The following is a 14,352-nucleotide window of genomic DNA, read 5'->3' as shown; positions in this document are numbered from 1 at the left end:
TTGAATTAACTTGAAGGGGAAAAAAAAAACCACCAAATTTTAATTCTTTTTTTTTTTTTGAAGTTAACTCAGCAACTTCCATTAAAAATGTCCCAGACTGCAAACATCACCACCTACATTCTTTCTGCTTTCTCTTGTTTTGCTTTATTTTAGCAGAGTTTTTCAGCTTCTGCTCCTCCTTTTGTGAAAATCGAAACAACAAAAAGCCATCAACAAACAAACAAAACCTGATAAATACTTGCACTGACAGGACACTTAATTAGTGCAGGAAAAAATAAACAGTTATCAAATAAAAATAGAAGATGCATTCAACGTGAATGCAGCTCAGCAGATATTTATGTTGCTTCTGAAAGACTTGAAGATGCATTTTTTTCCTCAATCTTCCCATTCCACCTGTTTCAGTTGCTTTTGCTGTTTTTTTTCTTGGCAAAGGTGTTCTCAGCATCCCATGCAAAGTTACACGATCAACTGTAATAATCATAACACCCGAACTGTTGTTTTTAAGCTTGTCTTCATCTCAGTAATATTACAGTAAAAGCTTTATAAATACAAACACAAACAACACTTCTCAGAAATCCTTACAAATGTTCCTGTTATTAAATTGATGCAATCAATTTCAATAACTATATTCAAGAATGAGGCTCCATTTATTTTTATCTTCCCTTCAAAGACAGCTTTTCTATGAGATATACATTGCATGAACTGGGCACTACTGAACACTGTGTTTTACACAGCCCAAGTCTATCCTTAGCCCTGAGTGATAGTAAGATAAAAGAAGAACAGGGTCTGATGCAGAAACGGAGAAAGCAGCTTTGTAAATCAGCATGACTTTCAGTTTCATTTCAGTGCTTCAGCTCAGTTTCTCTGGGATAGGATTACTGAAATGGAAGGAAAAAGGGGGAGAGAAAACGAAAGGATTTAATAACACCTTTGATGTATAATATATTTTATATAATGCATGTATATTTCATTTATATATATAAGCATATAATCTTTCCAGTTTTCATACTATGTTTAGATGAGCTGGTTGTAGAAACTACAACAGCAGATGCCACACTGGCATTTGCTGAACATGCCAAATTTGTTTCATTTAATTTTCAAAAGCTTATGTAGACAAAGTTTGCCTCAGATATCAACTGCTGTATAAACTTGAAGTTCAAGAAAAGGCCAAATGACTTCCTGCATGTGTTTATTTCCTGTACCGCCGATTAGGAAGCCTAAAAAGAGCAGTTTCTGTTCAACAGTTCTCAATATCTGGACAGATTCGTCTCCTGCCCCCACCCCTAAAGTGAAGAATTCCTGCGGTGTGATTTCTAAAGATTTAACTTACGACTAGATGAACACAAAGCGTATGAATGAACACTAAAACCCACACTAAACTCTCATTAGTCACTGTGTGTGACAAGTGGTTACTTTGTTCCTACAAAAGGCTTCTTACAAAAAAATCTGCCCCTATAGTTAAAGGGGCTTATTTGAAATAAATCTTTTTGTATGAATTTAAATCATGATATATCAAAGGAAAGAGTCTATGGCTGCAGCTGCAGGAAAAAAAAATGAAGGGTTTTAATGTGTTTTTTTTTTTTCTTTTCTTTTCTTTCTTCCCCTTTTACCCTTTTTCCCTAAGGAGCAGAAACTGTATTTTCTTTCCTTTGACGTTCTACTTATCTTTCAGATCACTCCTCAAAGACAAATTTCTCTTTCTGGGTCCTGGCAGACTTGCTTCTACATCAGAGATGAGGGCTAGGTTTTGTTTTGGACAGATCAAGCAGAGTTTTAGTCATAACGTTCTACTACACGTACCTTTCTCCCCTTTATAAACATCAGGTATTCGAGCGTTGCTGCTTATTAACTCCTCTTGAGGAGTCTACCACTGGATGAATACTGTATCCTCACAATAGCTCTCTTGCTTCCTATTATTTCTCATATGTCTGCATTGTATGGACCAGTGAAAATACCTCTGGCCGATGAGATGTGAAGGTACATACTAGCCGTGGTAACTCTTATTCACTTCATTATGTCCACCAGTGCTCACATTTCACCAAACACATTCCTGTCTCTACCTCCACGAAGGAGGCACAGACCAACCTCTCATGCTACATATGGGCACAGAAACAAACCCTGCAGCTCTTTTGTGCTCTTCCACCCTCTCACACTGTACAGTGAATGCCTGAGGAGCAGCATGCCACCAAGCCAGGAGCAGCCATGCCAGATGATGTTCCTTCCTGCCTTGAAGGAACATGGCCTGTGAAGAGAACCTGTGCTGCAATAGCGAGAGCAGCCCCAAGCAAAACTAGGTCTGGGAAACAGGGGTGGAGATGAGGTACTGCTTGAATTTCTTTTTCCTCTACTACTTGGCAATGGACTAAATTAATTTTTGCCAAGTTAAGTCCTTCTTATATGATAGTAATTGGTGTGAGTGATCTCCCTGACTTTATCTCAGCTCAGGAGCTCTTCCACCATATTTTCTCCCCCACCTTTTTCAGGAGTTTAGTGAAAGAGCAGGTTGGTGAGTGTCTAACAGCTAGCAAACATCAACTGGCCAGTTTTGTGACAAACAAGGTTTGATTCAGCATTTGAGAATGCACTCCCCCCCAACTCCACCAATTACTCCAAAAAAAAAAATAAAAAGTTACCACCTCTTCCCACAGTTTTGTCTTATTTACAACCCTTAGGTCACCAGTGGCATAGCACTTGGAACCACAGCTGATCAGCTCATCTATGAAACTTTCTGCAGAAAACTGTAACCAAGTGGAACTTTGTCATCCTTGACTTACCAGAAACAACAAATATTACAAAATGAGAGATTTCTTTTTCTTGAGCAAGTCAGTCAGGTACCTTTAAACTCTCAAAGTCTGATTCAATCTAAAATTGAGATCAGTACAATTTAAATATCTAAGCCTATTTTAAAATAGGAACCTTTTTATCTGAGCCTTTGTTTCTCCCGCTTATAGGTATAGGCAATCTTTTCTAAAAAAACTTCCAGATAACATTTTTTTCCTCATGTTTACAAAAGTTTTGACTATTATTAGCATAATAGACATAAGCATGAGGAAAGTACAAAGTATTATTAGAATTAATACTATTTCTTGAGCTTAACTGCTTCCTTAGTTTTCCTTGCTTTACTTAGTTCTTTTAATGGCTAATGTGTGAAGTCTAAGAGAGGAAAACTAGAACATAGTATTTATGGAGAACTTTTATCTTTAAAGCACCACATAAATGCTAAGCAGTGGCAAAAATGATGACTGGTGTAACATTTCCAGCTTTTTCAGCAGTAGACATTAGAACTCTCTGCAGCTCCTGCCTATTTGTATGTGAGTAATGTGTACCACTGACCAGGACTAAGACATAAATAGTTCTGATGGAAACTTAGAAGTCTTCATGTAATCATACACATCTTTTTCAACATAGCAACATTCTACAAAAAACCAACATCTACATGTCCTAATTCTGAAGTTCTATGTCACTTCAAATTCAAGATTGATTGCATCTATCAAACATCCTTATGACAAATATTCCAAAATTATTCTGCTTTAGCTTACCGCTCTGCTTGTAGTGTCTTAAATACATATATATATTTACAAGTAGGACAAAAGGGGTGTAAAACAAAATTCAGCCTCCCACTACATCATCTTTTAAAGGCAACTTCCCCAGGCTGTGTCATTTTCTTAGACAACATAATTTAAGCTGTCTCCAGCCCCTTGGATTTTGATTACAAAATGGTTCTTTCTTCAGCTGTGTCCTTTTCTTGGTAGCTTTTTTTTGCGTGTTGTTGTTTTTATGTTGTTTTTTTTGTGTGTGAAAAGAACAGTGTTTGAAACAGCATCCATGTACTTCTCCTTGTCCCTCCTATATGCTATTTCGGATGTTAAAGCCACTACAAGAGCTGAGTAAGGCTAAGCAGAGAAATAGCTGTGCTGAAGATGCTGTTGCTAGAACTCCATGTGTATTGCATTTGGATGAGACCGTAGTGCAAAGCACAACCCTGAGCTCTTATAAGTTTGGATGCTTTATAAAATAGCACTGCTTCCATAGAAATCAAAACTTTCCTATAACCAGGAAGAGTCAAAAATGAAAAGACCTGCCCTAAAACATTATTGCATAAGCTAAAATGATGCATTTGTTTTCTTGCTCAGAGAAAATATGAAACTGGCAAACCAAATCTGAAAATAGTTCATCACGAAATCCACCTGAGAGATCTTCAAGACTGTAGTGATTGTGAAACTGAAGAGAGAATATTTTAGGGTTTTTTTGTTGTTGTTTTCCTTTTTCTTTTTTTTTTTTTATTTTTGATTGTTATGAAAACTAAACAGTGCAGATATTGCAGAAAATAACATGTATTTCCTCAATATGAGAAAAGGGTAGTTTTGTGAGGCTGAGGCTAATTTTCCAAACATAATGTTCCACTTCACTATTTCTTGCTAATCTTCCACAGTCTAAAACCAGATTCCTTCTGTTTCAGTAAGAACTGAAATGTTACTAATTGGCCACTGCAAATTTTGAGTTTATCAAGTTTATCATAACATTTGTGAAAAAGCTTCAGAGAGATGACCAAATTTCAAGAGAAACATTGTTTTTCCAGACATGGGACTGGAACTCAGTACATTATACCTGGAAAAAAAACAGGACAAAATGAGAGAAATAGCATTCCATTGAAACCACAGAGAAATGGTAAGTCATATTTCATATCTCAGCATACATGTAAAGCTACAGCTCATCCAGTGGGTTCAAGAGCAACAGGTGCAAGCCCACAGCAGGCCAAAACACAGAGGGTCCAGTCTATCTGTATTCCCCCTTCTCTTGCTCCCTATGAACAGCAGGCTCCCCCCAGACAAGACTAAGGGGTGCTAGGGGTCAAATACAACAGCACAACTGAATTCTCTAGAGATGGTGACCAAAAGAAATGCAAAGCTGAGAGCATTTTTAGGATAGATCTCAAATTATCTAAATAACTCCTGAGAAATATATTCTAGGAAAAAAAAAATAAAGGAAAAAAAATAAATAAATAAAGGCAGTCATTGTTATGTTTCCCCAGAGTTCTGCCTTGAAAACAAAATATATATGGTTTTCACACTTTTCTGGTTAGAGCTGCTGTCACTTCCAGTGACTCAATATTGTAATTCATATTGTTCTTTTAACCATTACTTGAATACTGAGAGTACTTTTTCCTGTGCAAATGATGAAACACTGATCCTGTAGTTACAGAGAGTGAGCACAGGAGCTGAAAATATACAAAGGTATCACAGTTCCACGAAGTGGACGTGAAGAGCCCTGTTTTTGATTGCCATAACATCCACTAACTTATTACAAGTTATGTTTTGCTTATTTGATCTGAATTAGGTTATTTGTAAAAAGTAAACTGAGCAAAAGCTGCATTGTTAGGCAGAATTCATATAGAATGCCTTGACTCCACGTCCCCGTATTCTTTGCTTTGAAAGGAATAAGGATATGGAAAATGTCAAGGTTTTCCCTCTTCAGATTATTATTTAATCAAACTATTGTGAAATTTAAGTCATACCAACCGTAGAGGGACACTGAATATGACCCTTTAATGGCTGTTAAGTAATTATTCTCTGAATATAAAACGTAGTGGCAACCCTTAAATTTACTCCAACCTTTTTTACAACTCCAAGGTGGCAATTTTAAACAGTGAAGCATTATGTTAACTCAAGAAGAGCATGGCCTAAATATTCCTAGCAAATTCTGGCAAGAGCAAGTGCTTATGAAGATGCAGTCACAGTTGACCTGCATGTGCCGCACAGGTCTGATTTCTAAAGAACTCATGCAGATGAATCAGTCACACAATACAATATATTCCTTCAACTGTGCACACATGTATGGAGTGCCTAGGAAAGAGTATGCTCTTCCACCAGAAGATGGAGAACACACAGGTGACAGAGGCAAGTGTCTCAAAGGGACAAAGAGTTCATGCCAGACAAAGCCTGATGCTGAATACCAATCTTAAAAGAAAGTCTTTATTACATACAAAGCCCACCATCTTAGGTCTCAGATCTTAGCAGGCCTCTGCAGTAGTATTTTTACAAGATCTGAGAACTCTTCTGTCATATATGGTAACTGCCATACATTGAAGTTTTTCCTGAAAACTACACAGCAGTACTCAGGACTTGTGGCACTCCCTGAGTAAAAGATAGGACACAAACGGGTGCTGCAAATATTTTAGCAGCATAATGAAAAATATTTTTACATGCAATACTCTCTAAGATCACCTTCCCAGGCACAGAGGGCTCTCATTCCCCTTTTGCTGCAAGTCAGTGAACCATTTTTACCTACATTTTTTTTTAAACATGGAATGTACTGCACACTGAAGTTTAAGATCTTTACCGATTAATGACTGATTTAGCACTTGCCTGTCTGCTAAATTGGGACTTTCTACAGACAGCTATCATCTTTTGTTAAACTCATTAGTTTTTTGATACTTCACAGGGAAAAACAATTATTTCATTGACACTTGAATTCCCTTTCCTTTTATTGTACCCAGAGGTATGTTTCACTCTGTTCTGCAGTATCTTAATGCTTTTTTCTGATATATCAGTTTACTATATGTATATTAGAGTTATTCCCTGAACAATAAATCAACCACTGTCTTGGATACAAAATTATTTTTCTCACACTAGATCTAAAACGTACAATGTTTTTTAGACAATCCCAAGAGTAACACCTGGCTGACAATTTAAAGAAGTCTGCAAAATTATCTGACCAAAGCCATCCAGACATGCTTACCAGGGAAGAAGGATGCTTAAGAACAACCAAAAAAATGTCCATGGCACTTCTATAATCCTACCAAATGAGAAGTTGTCGGATTTCTTTCCTCAGTTAGAACAGACACAGCATTGATTCCAACATCACATGCATACTACAGCTCTTCTAATCCACAAAATGCTTACTTTACTGAACATGCCACAATTGTGAAGTTCATTTGGCCACTGGGAAGAATTCTATAAATCCTGCAAAGCTACCTGATGTACCACTCTACCGCTAACTCATGTGGATGGACCCGCATGTTTTTGCAAACCTCACTGAGGGATTAGGACATTTATCAAAGCTATGATTTCTTCCCCGCAATGCTATATCTATTGTATACTAGGAGTTTTGCAGGTGCATGATTTATCTGTCCTGTCTTTAGCTACAATACCCTGCAAACAATTTTTATTTTGTGCTGGGGAAACAAACACTCCTCCCATAAATTGTTTTGCTGCTGACTGGGGAAAAGGCTCCTGCTCTCTTGATAATAAAACTACTTGTTTTCTCTGACCATGGAATAATAATTCCAATCTGAAGTTCAACAATTAAGTAATATGGGGGAAAATATTGATTTTTCTCAGTATAATGTCTGAACTCTTATTTATTGTTAAGCATTGACATATTTGATTACTTGAGGGACATTACATGCAACACAGCCATTGAAGTTTCAAGTGAAGGAACAAAAAAGAAATGTCAAAAAAACAGATACAGCTCTTATTTAGAACAGAAAAAAATACATATATGATTTTTGTTACCAACATGATTCAGTTTGGCTGAATTTCTATGAAGGTTTTAAGAAGTGAGGAAGCACACTCGATATCCAAGAAAACCAGAAATGAAGAGCATTCTCTTACTCAGTGAAATTATAGTCAAGTCTACAGGCCTTTCACTCAAGTTAAACATTCACAGAAACATATATATTGTATATGACACATTTGAATGTAAAAAGGCTAATATTCGCTAGCTTTTCTAGTACTCAGCAAGTCTCTTAAAATAGTAATAGCCTAACCATTCCGTGTCTTCAGATATGAAAAATAAAGGAGAAAGCAGAATGAACAATAAACGGAAGAATAAAATAAGAAAAAAGAAGTATCCAAGATCAGCTCTCAAGGTACTCAAAACCAATCTCAGCTACCCCAGATATCATCAAGTAACAAATACTGAAGAGATGAACATGCATTCAGGTCTATAGAGTTACCTAGAAAAGTCACTTTCTTTTCCCTTAAGCTTTAGCCATTCAAGAGAGAAAGATACCACTAATTAATTAACAAGTATAAGACAATTAGAACTGGGAAGGTGAGTATAAGCTATTTGAATTCAGTGTAGCAACGTCTGGTTTTCCAGGACATGACAATACAAAGGTACAGATTTCATGAAGTCAGTAAATGCCAAGAAAAATGACATTAAAATTCCCAGTATGAAAGACAACTTAAAAGACAATGTTTTAAGGCAAATCAGCTGATAGGATTTTGTTTTGTTTTGCTTTTATTCTTCTGGAAAAGAAAAGCAACAAAAGAGTACTACAATCTAAATAACCCTGTAGGTTATTAACAAGTTAAACATTGTTCTCTCCTGCATGTGTCTACTGTGTATGGTGTTATTACATGACCAGATCATAAAAGAAAACTTCCCTCTAGATAAACTCAATCAAATGTTTCTAAATATATAAAAACATTTACTAGGTAGGCACATAAATGCAAAAAAATATCCTTCCTCTCATTGTACCTTCCCTTCAAAATATAAAAAACTCCAGTCTTCTCAGTAAAGATCACAAGTCCAATTGGCTGACTGGCATTTTGGATTAGTGTGCTATGCTTATGAATTAGCACCCCCACCAAGCCACCACTAACAAAATCAAAATTACTTACATTTTAATAAGTGCCACGCATTAAGGAAATCACACAGACCTGAAAAAATTGTCAGCTTTCATTTTTTATATGCTGATATCATCCCAACAGATTACACATTGAGAGGCTCAAGGTGGAAGGCAGAGACCTTTTGAATCCTGGTGGATCAACAGAGAGAAATCATGGAACCTCAAGAGAGGAAATCCAGCTGAGCTCCACAGAGCCTGGCATGCAGAGATGCACATAGACAATCTTTGCTTAGGAGATACTGTCAGCTAGGGGAATAACTCAGCATAGAAAAGCCTATGGGATTTTTCTGCTCCAGGGCTCAGTAATATGAAGAAGATTCAGCTCCATCCTATTGAAGCTTATCATAAATACGACAGGAAAGAGGAGAAAAAAATAATGATGGAGCTCTGCTTTTCTGTTTCTCCCTGCTGTAACCAGAGCACTTTTTCATTTCCCCAGAAGTTTGTCTGGGCTCTTAGGGGTTTGTCATCTCAATTTTAAAATGGAAGTACTGCAGTCATGTCCAAGTTGCAAGAAGCAGATGAGAGACAAGGAGCAGAGACAGATGACAAGAGAGGAGATGACCAGAAGCCACAGCAAGAAGCTCCAAGAATAAACAGATGCTACCTTGTCTCATCTGTGTTTTCTGTTTTGTTTCTGAGCCTACTTCTCACAAGACAAGACGTGAAATGAATGCAGATGGAGATTTATGTCACATTTTTCCCAATTGGTTTTAAAACTCTGCTTTGTGAATACAATCCTTTCCAGAGCTGAGTACTGCATTTCCAAAGCCTGAGGATGGATAGAATTTCTTACCATTCTAAAAGGACACTCGTCTAAAAATGCTAGAGGATTAAAAGCAAATTAAACTAATACAGTTACCATAGAAATTTCTTCTGAAAGTTATATTTTAAATTTCCTATTTCTAAGTCAGTAGAAAGTACTTTGCAACCCTGTGCTCAGAATACAGATTTCAGGAAAATTTTCCATATAGCATATTCAGTTGTAGACTCTATTTCTTCACTCATACAGGTATTGTTACCTTACGACAAAAACAGGAAAAAACAGTAATATAAACAAGATATGTACAGAGGCTTACCACATCAGTTACACTATTATCTACCAACAGAGTTCTGATTCATTGGTGGGAATATCTACAAAGACTACCAGAAGATATTTTTAGAGATACAGTATTTGTTCCGATTAAAACATTTTTTAAAGCTGCAAGAATCACCTACACTTCGCTTCATTATTATTCAAGTGCAACTTGTAGTGAAACATTCTATAGATACCAAGACAGAAAATTAATGGGTATAGCTCTAACAGGAGAGAATAGTGCATATTATGCCTGAGGGAAAGAAATGTACTTACACCTAAAGAGGAAAACAAAAAGTTACCATTAACTCTCAAGTAGGCTTCCTGAGCAACCCAAACTTTCCAAAGCTCTTTCCCAGACTCTGAAATGGCAGCATTACTGTTTCCTCTTTTGTAAACTCCCGGAAAGGGAATGATATTTACTTTCCACTTACAAGTCTTATATCATCATTATTCTACCAAAACTCAAATGAGAACTTAAATGGATCGCTACAACTTAATGTTATCAGAAATAGTGTATTGACTAGACCAGCTTTCAAAAACTGCAAGCACATCCATAAAACATTGAATCAAACAGAATCTGTGGAAACCCAAAAGGAAAAAAGAGGGATAGTAAGACAGACCCAACTGCAAAATCCTGACCATCTCCAGAGGAATTCTTTGTACTTGCCAATATGCCAATCCATGGAAAAAAGAAAAAAAAAAGTTTAATACTCCTCAGTCATGCTAAGATGCTGGATCTCCATAAATATCTGAGAAGCCAGAAACTATTGATAGGACAATGGACGGTGACTAAGAATTGAAAGCCAAATATAATACTAAATTTGGAAACAAAATAAATAAAATGTTAAAGCTAATTCAGCTTCAAGATATTATTGAAAGAGATTTGGATGATGAGAAAAAATTAACCTCCAAATTGCAAACACTTGCAGTAACTTCCTTATGAGCATTTCTTTTTTTCAGTCATATAACAGAATGTATATAATATATAGAATGTATCTAATACACAATATAATAAAAGAACCAAAGCTGTTAAAACTTGGAAGAAACACAGCAAAAGATACTAAAGGTCTTACAGTAATTCGTGTAAATACATGTAAGTGCAATTAAGTAAAACAAAGAGAAGATACTAATGACATTTAAGTCTACTGGCAGAGTACTTTAAGGAAGCTAATAAAAACATGAGCAAGGTGGATTTAACAAAACTAAAGCACATGCAAAAGCTGAACATGGGGAAAACATGGGGAGGATAGAGTGGATTAATAATAACAGAACTTCATCTCATTTGTCTATGTATATTAACATGGGAGGTAAGGTGAGAAATGCTGTGAAGCTGTTCTTTAATTTATAAAGATAAAAATGAGTAGTTGTTACATCTTTTTGTTTATCTTTTGCTCTTTACACTTCAGAAGAAATATCTAGAAACACTAATTTGAGGGGAAACTTCATTAATTTTTTTTCAACTGGTTGTTGATAAGATTTTTATTTTATGTAACATGCTCACAGAAAATAAAGATACTCTATAGCTTAAATATGGAAGAAAACTTTATCTCATATTCTGTAGACTGAATATACTTATGTTACCAGCTCTCTAATTTTTGAAATATCTGTTTTAGACTCTCATTACACTCAAGTTTTTCACAGATATTGTGGCACAATTGAATATTTTGAGATAAACTACTCAAATATTTGAAGGCATTGTCAACCTGTTAACAAAATGTAAGTCATAAATTAGACAGTGAATGGGTGGTAAGACCACCAAGATCTGAGGTTACCGATTGTTACATCTCCCTTAGAAAGTTCATATTTCCTAATTAGACTTATCCAACAAGAATGATAAACATAGATCAAAATAATGAAAGATATATATTCTTTTTTGCTATTCCCAGATTTGAGACAGAAACGGCTTAATTCATAAAAAATTCTCAAGATAAGTTATTCATTAATGCAAAACATTGGGTTTATACAGAACTGTTTTTATTTTTGAAAACTTAGTTTTGAAAAGCAGAAAATTTCACTCTAAATATAGATAATAGAGTATCTTCAAATTTAAGATGAAATACAAAGGAATTTAGTTGCTCGATATATGGTAGAATTCAGTTTTGGCAACACAAATCACATGTGATCAGTTCATGGATCAAGTCTAGATGAATAAAGAACAGCGAATCTCTCAGATGAAGCAGCAGAAATGCTGTTTATCTGTTTCTTTAACATTGGAATTATACAGTTTGACAAGACCCTGATAAACATTCATCTAAAAATATAGATAACTTTAAGAAACAACTTTTAAGTGATATTTATTCAAGATGGTAAGGCGCCTTTCCATCAAGATCCTCATGCATATATGTAACCGTAAGCACACATAGAAGTCTATTCAGGCCAGTAGATTCATTATATTACTAGAACTATTCACAGATTTTCATTTATAAAGCTTAAATATCTAACAGAATTGAACCTGTTCACAATACAAATATTATATTTCTTTGCAAGAAAAAACACATGGAGACTTAGATACAAAATGGAAGATTTTGTTGTTTGATGCAGGCTATAAAAGAAGACTGGGAAGATTAATACTCTCTGGGAAGCATATTCCACTTGTTATCTACAGGATATCTTGCACCTTGTTCTGAAGCATTTAGCAATGGCTCATGGAACAAGAGATGTTTAATGGTCTGATATGGCCTTACTGCATCAATCACTGTGATACAGCAGTCAAAACCAGAGGGTGCATATGGCCCTGTTTGATCTTTACAAGGGAATTCCACTATGACAATCGCTAAAACAGATTGTAAGGATTGTTCATTTATCTCTCTTGTGCATTTTATTACTTAAAAATCAATCAATCAACAGTCTTCATGCAAAAATTTCTGTATTTCAAGGAACTCAGTAGTGCTTGTATGCACCCACAACTCTTTGTATTGGTGTTTCAAATTGTGAGGACCCCTGTTGACCTTTTTGTTTTAATAAACGCATATTTTGCAAAAAATACACACATTCATTATGTCCCCTAGTTTCTGGAAAAAATATTATTGTGACTAAAGTCTACAGATACAACGCTTAACAACAGGAACAACTGAAGTATGTAACTTTCTCAGTTTTTTTCTTCAATACTCTTATACACAAACATCCTTCTATTTACTCTCTATTAGGGCTAGGTTGTCCAAAAAATGATTCACTGTAACTTGTTTAAAAAAAAAAAACAAAAAAAACATCTTTTAATGAAAAAGGAAGAACAAATGCGAAAGAAATGATTGTGCGATTTGAATTTTAACACCTATGCTTGCCTTTAAACCTTCAAGAATTTGCAGACAAAGTAAGCTTAAGCAGGCAACTTGTATCTAGGTGCAAAATTATGACCAAATTCAGATTATTTGTTAAAATCTTAGGTACTTCAATGAACACATTTTCCATTCCTCTCTTCATTCATTTGCACATATTTCTGTGAAAACTTTTTCACTTCTCTCTACTCAGAGATATTTTAACAGTTTGAAGTCCAGTCAATATATGAAGAATTTTCACTTGAAAATTTACACCCTTATGATTTTGACTTTCATAAGACAAATAGCGAGTTAAAGCACAAGATTTAATTGGTTGTAAAACAGTTTAAGATTAATAATGGCCAACAAATCTTCAGTATCCAAACGTCCAATACAAATTAATCTATGTTATTAAAAGTATGGCTGCTATACACTTCTTTTTTGAATTATGTTGAGATACCCATAGATTTATAATATTCTTGAGAAAATAATGGACTTCTTGACTACTAAAACTTGAATATACATGTTACAGGTTGGTACTAAGTTTCTCTAAGGTTCACTTAGCATTTGTATGATCATTTTTTAAAAAGAAGTCAGAACAGTCACAAGATTCTGTAGGTTAAGAAGAACACGTGAAGTTAGCAAAGGAATATGAATTCATGCTGAAGTCACAAACTGAGTAGCAGCATTGTAAAAAAAAAAAAATTCAAAAGCCACCTACCTAAAGCCACCTACCATGAACAGTTACATGTTTATTGTCACTACAAAATCCGTATGTGCTGATACTTATTCTCAAATATGTTCTTGTTAGCCCATACTATTGTCACCTTACCATGTTTTTATTTTCCTTTAGAAAAAGACCTCTCACTTCAATTTTGCAACTGGAAACACCCATGGATCTTTAAGGTGCTGCAACAGGCTGCCCAGAGACGCTGTGAATGCCCTGACCCTGGAGGTGTTCAAGGCCAGATTGACTGGGACTCTGGACAGCCTGGGCTAGTATTAAATGTAGAAGTTGGTGGTCTGGCCTGTGGTGGGGGGGGTTGGAGATTCATGATCCTTGAGATCCCTTCTAACTCAGGCCACTCTGTGATTCGGTGACCTTCCACTTAAACAATTAGCTTTCCCAATTAATGCATAATCTAGTGTTTTCCTTCTTCCTATTACAATTCAAAGCCTATGAAGTACAACATATCTGTCACTAATTTTTAAAATATCAGTGAAGAAAAAGATGATGAACTAAAAAAAAAAAAAAAAAGAAAAAGAAACCCAGAGATGACAAAGCCTCTAAAAATGGCAGGACAGGAGTTGGGAATGCCTTCACCGGGAACTTCTTACATATAGATTAAAAAGCAGGACTTTCCTCATTGACAAATAATATTAAG

General features: G+C 35.5%; 1 protein-coding gene across 3 annotated transcripts in view; it reads right to left on the bottom strand.

Moving 5' to 3' along the window:
- The window catches only part of RBMS3 (RNA binding motif single stranded interacting protein 3), a 700,498-nt gene that overhangs the window by 492,771 nt on the left and 193,375 nt on the right, over positions 1-14,352 (bottom strand). The gene's annotated exons all lie outside the window — the stretch shown is intronic.

The sequence above is a fragment of the Tympanuchus pallidicinctus genome, unplaced genomic scaffold, assembly GCF_026119805.1.
Source record: "Tympanuchus pallidicinctus isolate F22 unplaced genomic scaffold, pur_lepc_1.0 scaffold3, whole genome shotgun sequence".
Classification (NCBI taxonomy): domain Eukaryota; kingdom Metazoa; phylum Chordata; class Aves; order Galliformes; family Phasianidae; genus Tympanuchus; species Tympanuchus pallidicinctus.
This window is presented reverse-complemented; position numbering and strand designations above follow the sequence as displayed.